The sequence below is a fragment of the Somniosus microcephalus genome, chromosome 6 (genome assembly GCF_052327205.1).
Source record: "Somniosus microcephalus isolate GS21.2 chromosome 6, FLI_Smic_1.0, whole genome shotgun sequence".
NCBI lineage: Eukaryota > Metazoa > Chordata > Chondrichthyes > Squaliformes > Somniosidae > Somniosus > Somniosus microcephalus.
The window spans coordinates 29,062,765-29,077,015 of record NC_140992.1 but is presented as its reverse complement, the minus strand read 5'-3'; the positions used below and the strand labels follow the sequence as shown (position 1 = coordinate 29,077,015).

The 14,251-nt window shown below is 45.0% G+C and overlaps 1 protein-coding gene across 4 annotated transcripts in view; it reads right to left on the bottom strand.

Annotated features, from left to right (window-relative positions):
* LOC147115559 (transcription factor Dp-2-like) overlaps nt 1–14,251 on the bottom strand; it is a 215,395-nt gene that overhangs the window by 200,058 nt on the left and 1,086 nt on the right. The window lies entirely within an intron of this gene.

Genomic DNA, 14,251 nt, shown 5'->3' with positions numbered 1-14,251 from the left:
CCCTAGTTGCCCTCGAGAAGGTGGTGGTGAGCCACCTTCTTGAACCGCTGCAGTCTGTGTGGCACAATGATGCCTTCTTTGTGCAACCTGTAGTGGCCACATTGTCTTCAATAAGAGTTGGCACTTAGCTGCAGTCACTAAACCCCAACTGAGGATGCTGAAATACCAGCAGTATGGATTCTTCCAGGTCAGGTCAAGGAAGAACATCATTTCTTAACTCAGCAAAAAAAGTCGTCATCTCTCGTTCACTCCTCTGCCATCTCTTATTTATAAGACGGTAGTTAACAACTGGACTTAACATTCATTACATGTATATTAAGGATTGTGGCCTCTGATCCAAAAGGATGATGGATAAACACACCTTTAAGAATGTTCAGCCTCTAAAGTTAGAGAAGTGTAAAAATAAAATTCAACGGATATACGATTTCTGTAAAATGGGGCAGAACCCGAGCTTGGTCGATAGTGCAACGAGTATCCTGATGTGTGTTCGGGCAGTTAGCAATACAGCTCTCTCATTTTGGATGCACTGCTGTTTTCAATTGGCTCCCAAATTGATAGCATATTTTTCACTGTTTTTCCAATTTGAAATGATTAAAATTCAGTGCTTGCAGTTAATGGGGCAAAGTCAGCGTTATCCAATAGACATTGCTGATGAGCCATAGGTGTGGCTACGGCGACACCAGTTTAGCCACATGCACTAATTTTAGTAGAAAACACCTTACGTGCATTCACACAATGCAGGTCAATGTTCTTCACAATTCTATATTTACTAAACAAACATCCATCACCATTCAGTAACCAAAGTATGTAAAGCACTCACAACAATCAAAAAACACACAATCTGCTTTTTGTCTTACTACTTTACCAACAAGCACACAAAAAGGTTAAAGTACACGTGAATACACCGTGCGAATTGGAGTACTGAGATCACATGCCCAATGATTGGGCCGATTACTGAGTCTTTATTTACTAATGAGAACTGCAGTTAGCCACATCTGGACTCCCAATGGGCCACATATTGGACAACACTGGGCTAAACAGAGCACCTCATTAAAGCTACGATTCGGTGGAGGGTCAGCTATTGATCACATTCATTTAGCTAATTTTAACAAAGAAATATGTACTGTACTACAATTGGTAATGACAGCTACATTAGACTGAACAGAGCAGTTTGCACCTTACCGTAAAGGATGACCGACTACCGATGAACACAATTAATTTGAGGTGTACTTACTTACTTAAGCAGTCCCTCGGAACCGAGGGTGACTTGCTTCCACATTAAAAATGAGTTCTCCGGTGACTGATGAGTCCAATGCGGGACCTACAGTCTCTGTCACAGGTGGGGCAGACGGTGGTTGAAGGGGCGGGTGGGTGGGGTTCTTGGGTTGACGTGCACTCCTTGCGCTTGCTCCCGGCGAAGAGACTCGAGGTGTTCGGCGCCTTCCCGGATGCTTCTCCTCCACTTTGTGCGGTCTTGGGCCAGGGGTTCCCAGGTGTCGGTGGGGATGTTACACTTTTTCAAGGAGGCTTTGAGGGTGTCCTTGAAGCGTTTCCTCTGCCCACCTGGGGCTCTCTTGCTGTGTCGGAGCTCTGAGTACAGCACTTGTTTTGGGAGTCTCATATCGGGCATGCGCACAATGTGACCCGTCCATCGGAGCTGATTGAGCGTGGTCAGAGCATCGATGCTGGGGATGTTGGCCTGAGCAAGAACGCAGACATTGGTGTGCCTATCCTGCCAATGGATTTGCAGGATCTTGCGGAGGCAGCATTGGTAGTACTTCTCCAGTGCTTTGGAGGTGCCTGCTGTACATGGTCCATGTCTCGGAGGCATACAGCAGGGCAGGTATCACTGCTGCCCTGTAGACCATGAGCTTAGTGCCGGGTTTGAGGTCCTGGTCTTCAAACACTCTCTTCCTCAGGCGATCGAAGGCTGCACTGGCACACTGAAGGCAGTGTTGGACTTCGTCGTCGACGTCTGCCCTTGTTGACAGTAGGCTCCCGAGGTATGGAAAGTGGTCCACGTTGTCCAAGGCCTTGTCGTGGATTTTGATAATCGGGGGGGGGGGGGGGGGGGGGGAGCACTGTGTGGCGGGGGCAGGTTGGTAGAGGACCTTTGTCTTACGGATGTTTAGTGTAAGGCCTATGCTCTCATATGCTTCAGTGAAGGTGTTTACGATGGTTTGGAGTTCGACCTCCGAGTGAGCGCAGACGCAAGCATCATCTGCATACCGTAATTCGACGACAGAGGATGGGACGACCTTGGATCTGGACTGGAGGCGACGGAGGTTGAACAGTTTCCCGTTTGTTCTGTAAATTAGCTCCACTCCAGTGGGGAGCTTACTGAGGGTGAGATGGATCACTGCAGCAAGGAAGGCTGAGAAGAGCGCTGGTGCGATGACACAGCCTTGCTTGACCCCGGTTCATACGTGAATTGGGTCTGTGGTGGAACCGTTGGTCAGGATCACGGCTTGCATGTCATCGTGAAGCAGGCGGAGTATAGTGACAAACTTTTGAGGGCAGTCGAATTTGAGGAGGACACTCCATAATCCCTCATGGTTGACAGTGTCAAAGGCCTTTGTGAGATCAAAGGAGGCCATGTACAGTGGTTGGTGCTGTTCCCTGCATTTCTCTTGTAATTGACGTGCGGTGACGATCATGTCCATTCACGCAGGCGTCTTCCACCCTTTAAAATGAAGTTCGGGACCTGGAATGTCAGGACCCTCATGGACAACCCCAACAGTGACAGACCGGAACACCGTACTGCTATCATTGTCCGGGAGCTCAAGACGCTCCGACATTGACATCGCCGCCCTAAGCGAGACCCGGCGGGCAGGGGAAGGCCAGCTCAAGGAGCAAGGCGGTGGTTACACCTTCTTCTGGAAAGGCAAACCCGAAGAACGACGCCGCCTCCATGGGGTAGGCTTCGCCATAAAAAAAATGAACTGGTCGGGCGTCTCAGAGACTCCCCTAGTGGTATAAACGAGCGCCTCATGACTCTTCGACTCACCCTAGCCCGAAACCAGTGCGCTACGGTCATCAGTGCCTACGCCCCAACACTGGAAGCCACAGACGAGACCAAAGAGGAATTCTACTCCAGCCTCGAACAATCCCTGTCCAGAGTCCCAACGGGCGACAAGCTGATCCTCCTTGGCGACTTCAACGCCAGAGTTGGAAAAGACACAGACCTCTGGGGAGGTGTGATTGGCAGAGAGGGGGTAGGGAAAGCCAACTCCAACGGTACCCTCCTCCTGTCGAAATGCTTAGAACATGGCCTCGTCATAACCAACACCTTGTTCCGTCAGAGAGACAAGTACAAGGCTTCATGGCAGCACCCTCGTTCCAAGCACTGGCATCTGCTGGACTACGTCATCGTCCGAATGAGGGACCGCAAGGACGTCCGCATCACCCGCGCCATGACAGGAGCTGACGACTGCTGGACAGACCACCGCCTAATCCGCTCTGTCATCTCCATCAATGTAGCCCCAAAACAGCGGCGGCAACAGAAACAATGCCGCAGGAAAATTAACGCTGGAGCACTCAAAGACCCCGCTAAGAAAGCCCTATTCAGCCTGCGCCTCACAAACATCCCGACGACTCCCAGTGATGCAGAGACACAGAGTGCCCACAGCGTCTGGTCTGCACTCAAGGCCTCCATAATCATACACCTGTGAAGAGACGCTCTGTCACTCAACCAGGAAACACCAAGACTGGTTCGACGAGAATGACCAGGAGATCCAGAAGCTAATAAGCCGCAAGCGCAAGGCATTTCTGATCTGGAAACAGCAACAGAACTCGAGAGCAAGAAAGCAGCTCTACAGAAGCCTGAAGGCCGAGGTCCAACAAAAAACTCGCGACCTAAAGAACAGATGGTGGGTGGAGAAAGCGCAGGAGATCCAGCAGCTAGCCGACAACCACGACGTGCGTGGATTCTTTAGTGCAGTCAAGACCATCTACGGCCCAAGCACCCAAGGCCCTTCCCCACTGCGGGCCAAGAACGGAGAGGTACTCATCAAGGACAGGGAAGCAGTCAGTGCCCGCTGGAAGGAGCACTTCAAAGATCTCCTTAACCACGACTCTGTCTTCAACACGAGTGTCCTCAACTCCATCCCACAGCATGCTACCCACCACCATCTCAGCACAACCCCAGCCCGGCATGAGGTTGAAAAGGCCATCCGACAACTGAAGAACAACGCGGCCTCAGGAGCAGATGGAATCCCCACCAAGGCACTAAAGCATGGCGGAGAAGCACTACTGGCGCAAATTCATGAACTCATTTCTCTTATCTGGAAGGAGGAGAGCATGCCAGGGGATCTCAAAGACGCCGTAATTGTGACCATCTTCAAGAAAGGTGAAAAGTCCGATTGCGATTAATTAGAGGAGTTTCCCTGCTATCTGCCACAGGGAAAGTCATCGCAAGAATCCTCCTCAATCGCCTTCTCCCAGTGGTTGAAGAGCTCCTCCCAAAATCGGGCTTCATAGAATCATGCAGCACAGAAGGAGATCATTTGACCCATCGCATCTTAACGAGCGCTCTGAAAGAGCAATCCACTTAGTCCCATTCCTCTGCCCTTTCCCCATATGCTTCAAAATTGTTTTTCAAATATTTAGCCACTTCTCTTAAAAGCAATTATGGATTCTGCTTCCACTTCTGGTAGAGCATTCCTTGTTCCAACAACCCTCGGGGTAAAAATGTTCTTAACCTCTCCCTTCATTGTTTTTTTGGTAATTAACTTAAAATTACTCCTTCTAGTTACCAACTTACCAGCTAGCAGAAATCCTTTTTCCCTACCTACCCCATCAAAACCCTTCATAATAAATCAGCAACTCGATCAAACCTCCTCTTAACCTTCCTTTATTCTAATGAAAAAGACCCAGTTTCTCTAGTCTCTCCACATTACAAAAGCCCCTCAACTTTGGTATCATCTTAGTGAATCTTTCCTGCACCCGCTCGACCCCCTTGATATCCTTCCTAAAGCAAGGCACTTTATATAGAACACTTCCTACGATGCTCCCTAGAATACATCAACTTGTAATCCCCTCCTCTCCTGAATGTGTTGACTCCTTGTTGGGGTACAATTCCAGGGGCAATGGGCACCTTTCCCCAAAGTGGTCATTAGTTAATTAATGCTACAATATCATATTTCTCAAACAGTTGTGCCTAGTTACTAAAACACATCCCGAGCTGCCAGCCAGTCTCCCAGATACACTGCCTGAATTATCTACAGTACTGTTATTATCTTGAAGTTCTTCCATATTAATTTCAGGATACTTGGGTCCAGAATGACATGAAAATCTTCATTTTTATCCCCACAAAATCTGAGCAACTATAAATCCAAACCGAAAGCACATTCCTGAGCTGTTTGGATTTTCACCATTCTGTACCACCAACATTTTACGACAACTGCATTTCAGCACTCCCACTGCACATTCTGAAATGGTGCATTAAGTTTTTTCCTCCCCTCATCAATTTCCCCCCTAACCTCTGAATCAGAAGGTTGTGGGTTTAAATCCCACTCGAGACTGGAGCACAAAATTCTAGGCTGACACTCCAGTGCAGTACTAAGGGAGTGCTGCACTGTCGGAGGTGTCATCTTTCGGATGAGACTTTAAACCGAGGTCCCATCTGCTTTCTCGGGTGGATGTAAAAGATCCCAGGGCACTATTTCGAAGAAGAGGAGCAGGGGAGTTATCCCCGGTGTCCTGGCCAATGTTTATCCCTCAATCAACAACACTAAAAAAAGATTATCGGGCTATTATCACATTGCTGTTTGTGGGAGCTTGCTGTCTGCAAATTGGCTGCCACGTTTCCTACATTATAAGTGACTACACTTCAAAAAGTACTGCATGTAAAGCACTTTGGGACGTCCGGTGGTCGTGAAAGGCACTATATAAATGCAAGTCTTTCTTTCTGTTTTATAATGGTTGGGGTGTTACGGGGAAAGTGTGATAGGAAAACTGTTACAGGGAATAAAAACATGTGACTTACAGGGAGTGGGATTGTTTTCCTTAGAGCAGAGAAGGCCCAGGAGATTTGATAGAGGTGTTTATTTACTCTATCTAAACCTTTCATGATTTTAAAGAGAAACTGTTTCCAATGGCTGAAGGGTCGATAACCAGAGGACACAGGTTTAAAGGTGATTGGCAAAAGAACCAGAGGCGATATGAGGAAAAACCTTTTTACGTAACGAGTGGTTAGAATTTGGAATGCACTGCCTGAGAGGGTGGTGGATACAGTCGTCTCCAAAAGGGAATTGGGAGAAACAAATTGCAGGGATATGGGGAAAGAGCAGAGGAGTGGGACTAACTAGACTGCTCTTCAAAAAAGCAGACTCGATGGGCCAAATGGCCTCCTTCTGTGCTGTACTGTTCTAAGATCTATGATTCTGATACTCTTTGCTGGGATGCAATACCATGGCTGACAACCGTTTTCGGGCACCTCTCCCCAGTGGCCACTATTTAATTGTATTACCAATAGTCACTGTCAAAAACATTATATTTAAATGCTATAGTGCCATAAGCTCTCAAGCAAACAGTTAAACAGCACAGGTGCATTTTGCAGAGTGACAAGAATTCACTAGGAGCCCAGTGCAACCTGTGGCTTTAAAACTTCACTTCATCTAACAATAACATTTCCTTTACTAACATGTTTGTGGAACTTGCAAGTGGGGTGCTTCTCACCTGAATGCATTTTGACTGTTTATATGTTAATATTCCACTGGCATATGGAGAACCCAACATCAATCACCATCTGGCAAAATGTCCAAAATAGTCTTTGTTAATTACTTCTAATCTCTGAAACTCTACATTAATCCAACAGCTATTTTTAACCTTTTCTATTGGTTTGTAGCTTTGTCTTTCACTGCCCTGTGCGGATTAAAAAGGCAGCACAAAGAGGTGCACTGAGAATCCCTCAATAGTGGTTGCATGAACAGAGAGACCTGGGGGTATATGTGCATAAATCATTGAAGGTGGAAGAGCAGGTTGAGAAAGCAGTTAAAAACACATATGAGATCCTGGGCTTCATAAATAGAGACACAGAGGCACAGAATACAAAAGCTAGGAAGTTATGAACAACCTTTATAAAACAGCAGTTCAGCCTCAACTGGAGTATTGTGTCCAATTCTGGGCACCGCACTTTAGGAAGGATGTGAAGGCCTTAGAGAGGTTGCAGAAAAGATTTATGAGAATGATTTCAGGGATGAGGGACTTCAGTTACATGGACAGACTGGAGCAGAGAAGGTTGAGAGGAGATTTGATAGAGGTGTTCAAAATCTTGAAGGGTCTGGACAGAGTAGAGAGAAACTGTTCCCATTGGCGGAAGGGTCGAGAACCAGAGGACACAGATTTAAGGTGATTGGCAGAAGAACCAAAGACGACATGAGGAAAAACTTTTTTTTTTTTTTTTTTTTTTTTTTAAACACAGTAAGCGGTTATGATCTGGAATGCACTGCCTGAAAGGGTGGTGGAGGCAGACTCAATTGTGGCTTTCAAAAGGGAGTTGGATAAGTACCTAAAGGAAAATAATTTGCAGGGCTACAGGGAAAGGGCAGGGGAGTGGGACTAGCTGAAGTGCTCTTGCAGAGAGCTGGCACAGGCTTGACGGGCCAAATGGCCTCCTTCTGTAACCATTCTATGATTCTAGTTAAAACAGTGAACAACTGAGCAATACACACCAGGAATGTCGAGTTCAAACCCTGGTCTACGTGGAGAAAGCTGCCGTCAGTGCTGCAGTGGTATAGACATGGGAGAAATCAGCTATCACAAGATATTGATAGTGTGTGGACGGGATTAGTCTTCTGCATGGAGACTGCAGTGACGGCTGCTGCAGTCAAATTGCCAGCTGACAGTGTTCCTTTTCTCTTCTGAGCAGCTCACCCTCTACTTTCCCTTACACTTCTCCTGTAACGTCCTTGCTGTCTACCACCCTTCCAAGTCCCCCAACATCCTCACTGACGTTCCCTCCCTCCCCATTTCACTTAGATTCTGTATCGAGCAACTAATCATCTACTCCCACCCTGCCCCGCCCCACCCCTTTAAATTTTGCTGGACCCTTTTCATTCAGCCTCTTCCTGCACATCAACTCCACAACCACCCCTTAAAAACTCCCCAATTGCCAACTTCTTCTCCAGGCCCTCCACGTGCCACGACATTGCTACCACTGTTTATCCACTCAACAGCTTACTGGTTTCATCTCCACCTCCTTCCCCCAGAGAGTGGTGAACCTGTGGAATTCTCTGCCACACAGGGCAGTTGAGGCCAATTCATTAAATATATTCAAGAAGGAGTTGGATATATTTCTTAAGGCTAAAGGGATCAAGGGATATGGGGAGAAAGCAGGGACAGGGTACTGAATTTGGATGATCAGCCATGATCTCATTAAATGGCGGAGCGGACTCGAGGGGCCGAATGGCCTACTCCTATCTTCCACGTTTCCCCAGCCTTTATAAAGCTCATCTCCTCTATGAAACTCGCATCCTGAACCCTTGACCCTATCCCAACCTAACTCGTGACCAAACAATTACTTTGCCCTAACCCAATGCTCACTGGCATCTTAAATGGCTCACTTTCCTCAGGTACTGTTTCCCTGTCCTTCAAAACTCAGTCATTATTATCCTGCTCAAAAAGCTGATGCTTAACCCCTCCATACTCATCAACTACCACCCACCTTCCTTTCCTCTTCAAGGTCCTTGGGCCAATACCCAGTTCCAGGCTTAGCTGCCCCACCGCACTCCATTCGAATCCCTTCAGTTTGGGAGCCGTACTTTAGGAAGGATACCCAGGCCATGGTGAGGGTGCAGAAGAGATTAACTAAGATGATACCAGGATTCAGAGGCTTTAGTCATGAGGAGAGATAGGGAAACTGAGGCTCCTTTCATTAGAACAAAGAAAGTTAAGAAGACATCTGATCTAGGTACAGTATTCAAAATTCTCGGTTTCTGATAAGGGTAAATTGGCAAAACTATGATCGGTGAGCCAACACTAGAGAGGGTAAATGAAGATCATCAAAAGGAAGGGCTGCCTATGAGAAATTTATTTTCACACAGAGGGCTGTTAGGACATGAAATGTCTGTCCAGAAACAGCATTAGAAGCAAAACCCCGTAATAGCTTTCAAAAGGGAAGCGAATAAATATTTGGAAAAGAATAAATTAAAACAGTATGGGGAAAGGGCAGGGGAATGGGACGAAGTGGATAGCTCGGCGAGCCAGCACAGGCTGAATGGTATCCTGCTATGCTCTTAAAATTCTCTGGTTTCTATCTTGTCTAAAGCATCAATACCACCTCGTTAAAGTCACAAACATGTGACTGTGATTATGGCAAGTTACCCTCCTCACGCTCTACATACTTGACCACTCCATCCTCCTCCACTGTCACTCTTCTGTGATCCATCTCCATGGGATCCACATCAATGGCCCTGGTTTGGTTCCACTCCTACCTATCCCAAAATAGCCAGCACATCTAGTACAATGGTTTCTCTCCTACCTCTGCACAGTCACCTCAAGAGTGCCTAAGGTTCCATCCAATTCCATTTCCACAAGTTACTTTCAGCACATCATCCGTAGACAAGGGGTCAGTTTCCTTATGTATGTTGACAACACCCAGCTCGAGCTCTCCACCATCACCCAGACTCTAACCAGCATTGTACTGTCTGACTGCTTCTCCAATATTGTTATGGGCGAGTCAGAACTTTATCTAACTTATCAGCAAAATCAAAGCCACTCCTATTCAGTTCTTACCACATAATCTACACTCTAGCTTCAGAGTTCATCCCTCAGACTGAACCTGAACATGCACAACCTCGGTGAGCATTCTTCCCCTGCTGCTGTTCAGTGTCCATTCCATGGCCATGAAGTACCTGGATGTACTTCCAAATGAACAAACTTGTATTTATATGGCAACTTAGCACAACCTTAGGATGTCCCAAAGAGTTTTACAGTCAACAGATCACTGTCATCATGAAGGTAAATGCAGCAACCAATTAGCATACAGTAAAGTCCCATAAACTGCAAGTGAATGAATGACCAGACCATTTGTTTTTTGGTGGTGCGGGTTGTGAGAGGAATGTTGGCCAAGACACCAGCCAGGCGCGCTCTCATTCTTCAAAATAGTGTAACGTCTCATCCAAAAGATGGCACCTCCAACAATGCAGCACTCCTTCAGTTCCACACTGAAGCACCACACTAGATTATTCACTCAAATCTACAGTAGTGCTTGAACCCAACAACATTCTCACTTGGAGAGGAGTGTTAACAAAGCCAAACTGACACCATGTTAAGGAGAGCTATATAAATGCAAACAGTTATTGCTACCTGCAACATCCTTGCTGACCTCACTTGCTACATACAAAATACATCATCACAACCTTCCTGTCTACTGAGTATCATCAGTCAGCTGAGGAGCTAAAGGCAATCAGAAATCATCTCCATTTAGCCAAGTAATTTAGCATCTCGGGCATCAAATGTGATGATATACATCAGTTCCAAGACGTATTCTGCAAAAGCTTGGGCCTCCCTTGATACTGCATCCTGTGGGTAGGTAAGGGAATCACAAGGGATATGGGGATAGTGCAGGAAGGTGGAGTTGCAGTAAAAGATCAGCTATGATCTTATTAAATGGCAGAGCCGGCTCGAAGGGCCGAATGGCCACTCCTGCTCCTATTTTTGATGTTTTTATGTTCGTTGAGTCCATACAATCTCATCAGGTCCATCTCAAGTTTCCCCAAGCATAAGTTCAACCAGTTGAAGCTGGGGCCAATCAATGGTTTCGGAGGATTACACCTTCATTTGGAAATAATGTTTGGATTCATGTGGTCAAAGCATGCCATTCCAAACACAATCTAACAGCTAGTGGGGTGCACCTGGTCAGTGAAGACTGTGCATTGGAAACTAGCTTTTACAACCACAAAAATTGTGATGTGCAAAGTTTTTGAAAAAAATTACCAGCTGCTGGGGCTGGATCGGCCCATGATCCGTAACCAGTGCCCAGTGGTGACTGCAAAAATTATACAGTTGGTAACTGATTGTGTACTCTAGGTTTATCCATTTAACTTTTTGAAGTTTGAAGTATACTAACCAGCAGCACAGTTGTCAGTCTACCTCCCAACAACCAATAAGTTGGATCTATGTTTTCAAACTTCCAGAGTACCAACCAAGTCAACTTTCCTCAAGACTAATGATTAAATGTCAGGTCAGTGATGCACAGTATGTGAGATAAGCTTGGTTTTGCCACTTTATTGCCAGGCAAACCTCCATGGATGTATTCTAAAAGGTGTATACTCAACTCTAAAAATGTTATTTAGGGATCTCTGGCTGAATTTTCACATTTGTTTATACCCTTTACCACCACTTGGCTTGCCTTGAATCAGCCTCCTCTTCTGTATTTCTTGTCTTGTGAAAGGTGAAATCACTATCGCGTCGCCAAATGAAGCATTTCCTTCACAACACTAAATAATACAGCTACACCAGTGACAGGGGTTGTTCCTACGGACCCTTTTGGTCATTCCATCATAATATAAATCTCTTTCATTGGTCCAATCTCTTTGTGACTGCATTCTATGACTGATGAGAATAACAGTGGCAAGCTTGACTGTGCCATTAGCACCTGTGCAAAACATTATGCTGATGTTATCAGTGGCTGACAAGTGTTATATTGTGAAACAAAGAAAACTGTATACAATACTAATAATACCTAAAACGCAGGGGAAAAAAACACCATTCCACTACTCAGTTATAACTTGTGCCCAGTTTCACCTGACAAATATCCAATGGCCTTAATTTCAATTTTTTGGTAGAACAATCACTAATACAGTCAACCCATCAAACTGCCAGATGAAAATCTCTTATAAGTTTAGAACCAGTTCCTGCTACCCTTTCGCACCATGTGTACATGGGTTGATTGTGATGACTGCACCTGTTTGTTTCAACCTATCTCGTGACTGAATCGGTTTGCCAGGTAGACAGTACCTGGTACAAAGCCGAAATGATGCTCTCCCTATTGTACCCGTCACTCCAGAAGGCTCAGATGGTCCAAAGGTAGGATGTTTTACTTATTCATTTTTTTGAAAGAATATGGGTCAATTTACCATATCCCTGCAAACGTTTTGAAAAGTAATCCTCAAGACTATTTCAGTGCCTTATGCTAGAGTATTTTTTTTAAGATCCGAAGAAAAACATTGATGAACATGCGCACAATACACTGGTAAGTATATATATTCCGGTAGACCCAATTTTAAAATAAGATTGAAGCAGGAAGTTGCTCATCAAAGTGAAGTTCAAAGATGTGCGGGTTAGGTTGATTGGCTATGATAAATTAACCCTTAGTGTTAGGGGGATTAAATACGTGGGGTTACAGGGAGAGGGTGGGATATGTGTTGGTGTAGGGGTTACGGGGATCGGGTGGGATATGTGTCGGTGCAGGCTCGATGGGCCGAAATGGCCTCTATCTGCACTGTGGGGTTTCTGTGATTCTGTGATAGCATGCAAAACTGTGCACCATAGTAGATAACAATGTCAAAGTCCTGTCACCAAGACAACTAGCACATAAAACTATCCTAGAGACACTTTTCAATTTTAAAAATAATACCCATGTAAGGAATTCCAAGTTTATTGCCCCTCAATACCATACCCATCCAAATACGTCAGAGGCAATCCATATACGAGACAAAGAGAGAATGGTCCCAAGTTCAATGCTAGAGTTATGCTGAGTTAGCAGATTTCAGCGAGGCCAGTAACACAGGCATTACAAATGGGAAGAGAGCCCCTGGATTGGAGAGCATTAAATTGTCCGTGTTCCCACTCATTACACAAAGATGCCGATGGATAGTATGTGCATTGGACAATAGGTGGAGTCAGGATCTGGTGCGATTGCGATAGCTTTCACAGTTGGATAGCCTTCCTGCACTCATGGTCAAGTTTCATGCATGAAAAAGGGACACTTGAGTGTGACTAGAGGGCAACCATCACCAATGGAACTACAACCTACAAGGAAGTCAACACTTTGAGGAAAGGGGAGAAAATTGGAACAGGAAAGGAAGTCAGGGTCTCATGCGTGGCTTCGGAGCATAGATTTTTTTTTAAAAAGCAACTTCTTTACATCCCGGTTTTAAATGAATCTTGTACTCCCTCTGCTGTACTGGTCATTTCTCATGTATAATTTGCTGATGAGAGTTCCATAATCATCCAAGGACGTCACATTGTGAGGTTATAAAAATATTAGTGGATAGTCTGTCTTGACTCATCAGGCGAAGAAGTCGCTAATCCCCGATTGCATTAGTCATGACAGCTGTTGGGCTCAGGTATTGTAACTGACAGTTCTCCAGTGGCCTTAATGATGCAAAAGTGGGTGGAAGCCACTCCCAGCAGCATTCGTGAATACGCCAAACCTCCCTTCCTCCTACCATCTGCCAAGTTCAGAGTCCAATTCAGTAGCTCCGCCTCGTCGTACATATTCACCAGATAAACACAATTTTAAACAATGCCGGTTAGTTGTGGCACATCTTTTTTCCATAATGTTAGGGTTAAAAATTAAATAAAGCTGAATTTAGTCACTGCAAATGTACTCATCACTAATGCTTCCCTAATCCCACCAAATATCCAGAGCACTTAAACACCAATGAGTTCACAATAAACTAGTACTTTATCTGGAGTTTGACTTTATTATAATGTACTAGATCCATTTGAAGACAAAAAGGCACAAAATGTTTTTGAAATTATTTCCGTACTGAATTTCAGTAAGTAAAATATGTTAAACCACATTTAGTGATCGCCTTTTCTCCATCCTCTCATAATTTACTCTACATGTCATTCTGAAATGGAACAAACAGATCTACAATATTCTGACAGAACAAGCAACTTGATTAAATATCAAATGTTGGATGATTCCAGCCAATCTCCACAAGAGAATACCCATGGCCTCTCCACAAAATAAGACTCCAAGAGTCAGCAAAACTGGATAATTCACCAGCAAGCTTAACTTGGGCCAACTAACAAAAGTATTGAATAATGAATTTCACATACTTACAATGGTCAGTTTAAAATAAAGCATTTTCTTAATTTTTCAAAGCCAGCAAAAGGAGCGAGTTGCATCATATAACTACAGATATACCAACTACGTATAAATATATCTATTAAATTGTTTGGTTTTTTTTTTAAGGAGGGGGGAGCAACAACTGCAGTTCTGGTATAATTCTTAGAATGCAGCTCCGTAAATGTCATTGTGCTGTTTTCCATGGACTGAAATATTAACATATACAAT